Here is a 3,578-nt window from a genome sequence, read left to right as displayed (position 1 = left end):
CGTCATACCAAAGTCCGGTCGAACTAGTATTGAGCCAGTGGTCCGTACCTGTGGTTCCTCTCGTACTGCACAGGAATTCCGTTAAGATAGCAGCATACAGCACACACCAGTAGGGTAAAACTAACCTGTCTCACGACGGTCTAAACCCAGCTCACGTTCCCTTGAAAGGGTGAACAATCCTACGCTTGGTGAATTTTGCTTCACAATGATAGGAAGAGCCGACATCGAAGGATCAATAAGCCACGTCGCTATGAACGCTTGGCGGCCACAAGCCAGTTATCCCTGTGAGTTGCGAGCGAACCTCCGTAGTGAACGGACGTGTTGTGGATGAGCTCTTGTCGACGCGTGCGTGTGAGTGTATACTGTGAGTGCATACTGAGTGTCGTTGGATGCGTCTCGGTAAGACGCATCTTACAAAATTTTGTATGTGTGTGTGTGTGCGTTACACCGGAAGTGGCACTTGAAAAACTGTGAGTTTTTGGTGGGGGACCGTTTTACCCCCCAAAAAGTGCGTTAGTGATCTTAAAAACACTTGAGGACTATAAGTGAGAATATCCCGCGTCGATAGAGTGGTCTAACATTTTTGTGCGACGAACCGTTGCGGAGTTATAGGCTTCCAAAGTTGGAGGTTTTGGCGATTTCCGGCGTCTTTCGTTCCCATACATTTTGTATGGGACAGCTGTTCGGTTGCGCGTTCTTGGCCGAGTACCGTGTGTCGTCGCGTGTGTTTCTGTGGGGAGTCAATCAACGCGCTACGTCGCCGCGAGTCGGGGAGAACACCTCCCCCGACTCCCCCCCCCTCCACCCTCACCCGTAACAGTGAGAGGTGGAGATGTCGTCGACGGGGCGAACCCTCCGTTCCAGGACGGAGTCAACGGAGGAGAGGCCGGCGAAGCTCTCCACTATTCTGGAGCCGCGAGTGGCTCTTACACGAACATCTGTTCCGGGAGCGAAGCAGCAGTCCCCGGAAATGTCGGAGCTGAGACAGCTCCTCAATGAGACGTCGCTCACCAACGAGCAGCTGCGAGCGACGATCGTGGGTCTGCAACAGGAGATCCAGATGCTCCGGCAGCAGATGGAAACAAATGCTGTGCAGGCCCGGCAAGATTTGCAGCTGGCCCGAGAGGAAGCCCGGATGCGCGAGACGCTGGCTCGTGAAGACAACGAGCGCCTGCGCAACGAGCTGAGGGAGGAGCGAGCCAGCTTCCAAGAGCTCCTTGCACAGACGCTGGGCTATGGAGGCAGCCAGAAGCAGCAGTGGCAGCAGCAGCAGCAGCAACAGCAGCAGCAGCAGCAACAACAGCAGCAGCAACGTCGTGAGCAGCAGCAGCAACAGCGACAGCAGGGAGCGGTGTCGGCAACGGCAGCTCCGCTTTCAGACCCGGAAGGCGGCTCCTGGGCTGAAGTGGTGCGTCGTAAGCCGGCCCGGCAACCGGGGAACAAGCCGCAGCAACAGCAGCAGCAGTGGCCGCAACTACCGCAACGGGCAGCGGTTCAGCGACAGCCGATCGCAGGACCGTCTAAGCAGCAGCCCCAGCAACATCAGGGACAACAGGCCCGGGGTAGCCAGCCTGGAGCACAACGAGGAGGTCGGCGTCAGCGGCAGCGAAAAACCAAGCCGGACGCTATTGAAATCGCCCCAGCTGAGGGACAAACCTGGACGGAGGTGTACCAGGCTGTCCGAACAGCTCCAGAAATGGAGAAACATGCTGAGGCCCTAGGCGTCGGGCGACGCACCACACGCTCCAGGCTTGTCATGGAGCTGAAGGAGAGCGCGGACGCTGCAGAAGTTCTGCAGTGCATCAAGCAGGTCTGCGCAAAGGCAGAACGGCCGGCCTCAGCTCGGCTGGTCACGCCTATGGTCGAAATCCGGTTGGACGCTGTCGACCCTTTAGCGAAGGAGACCGATGTGGCGATGGCGCTGACCAACCTGTGCCAATGCGAGGTGGAGGAGACATCGGTTCGCCTGCGACCTGCCTGGGACGGCACGAAAGTGGCGATAGCCCGCGTAACAGCCAGGGCTGCGGAGGGTCTGGTCGACAAGAGCGTCAAGATCAAATACACATCGTGTCTGATCCGGAAGGTGGCTCCTCTGCAGGCGCGTCAGCAACGGTGCTACAAGTGCCTCGAGATGGGGCACGTCCGAGCTGCGTGCAGGAGCGAAGTGGACCGCTCGACAAGCTGCATTCGCTGCGGGAAGCCGGATCACCAGGCGAAGAGCTGCACGGCGGAGGTGCGCTGCGTCGTGTGCAGCGGCCCGCACCCGGTCGGGCATCCGACGTGCCGGCGCTAAAAGTGCTGCAAGTGAACCTCGGGCGAAGCCGGGCAGCCCAAGACCTCATGCTGCAGACGGCTCGCGAGTTAGGGGCTCAGGTGGTGCTTGCCTGCGAACTATATCGACCACCTCGGGATGATCCGCGGTGGGCCATCGATGCGGAACAGAGCGTGGCGATAATAGCAACAGGGGCGTACCCTATTCAACGGCTTTGGGGGAGCGTCGTCCCGGGACTCGTGGTGGCCACCATAGCGGGAGTAACGTTCGCCAGCTGCTACGTGCCACCCAGCAGCGGCATCGAAGACTTCGAAAGCTTCCTCGGTGCGGTGGAGGTGTCGCTGGTCGGACACGCAACATCAGTCCTGGCCGGGGACTTCAACGCCTGGAACGAGGAGTGGGGGAGTGCGCGCACCACCCGGAAGGGGCAGGAGCTCCTGAGCGTGGTGGAGCAGCTGGCGCTGCATACGCTGAACCGCGGCAACGTGCCCACTTTCAAGGGCAACGGGGTTGCGCGGGAAAGCGTTGTTGACGTTTCCTTTGCCAGCCAAACTATTGCGCGACCGGACTCCTGGCGCGTGCTCGATCGCTTTTCCAGCAGCGACCATGCCTACGTCCAGTTCCAGGTGGGCGTCCCAGGACAACGCCCCAAGCGACGAGGCCAGCAGCAGCAGCGAAGTCGAGACGGGACAGCCAGACACGCCGGGACCCGGTGGAAGACGACGCAATTCGATAACAAGTGCTTCGACATCGCCCTCACATGCGGCCACTTTGAGCAGGTCGCAACTCCGGAGGGGCTGATCGGCGGACTGACCCAGGCGTGCGATGAGATCATGGAGAGAGTACACGGGGCTACTTTCCATCGCAAGCCCCAGGTGTACTGGTGGTCTCCAGAGATTGAGCGCCTGAGGGAGGAATGCGGAGCAGCGGAGGCCGCCCATCGCAGGGCCCAACCTCCGGAACGTGCGGTGACGTCGGCCAGGCTGCAGAACTGTCGACGATTGCTGCAGGCCGCCATTCACAGCAGTAAGGAAGACAGTATGCAAGAGCTGATTGATGGGGTCGAAGCCGAGGTGTTCGGACTCGGTTACAAGGTTGTTCGAGCAAAACTACGTAACAGGGCACCACCGGAAACGGACCGAGCCGTACTAGGTCCGATCGTCGAAGCCTTGTTCCCGGACCATCCGGCATTTGAGTGGCCGGACATCGACGCGTGCAGTGAGGCTCTGAGACCGGTCACGAGCTCGGAAATTCTTTCGCTGGCCGAGCGGATGGCCACCTCCAAGGCGCCAGGGCTGGACGGCAT

The sequence above is a fragment of the Anopheles marshallii genome, assembly GCF_943734725.1.
Source record: "Anopheles marshallii chromosome X unlocalized genomic scaffold, idAnoMarsDA_429_01 X_unloc_130, whole genome shotgun sequence".
Classification (NCBI taxonomy): domain Eukaryota; kingdom Metazoa; phylum Arthropoda; class Insecta; order Diptera; family Culicidae; genus Anopheles; species Anopheles marshallii.
Note: the sequence above shows the minus strand (reverse complement) of the source record.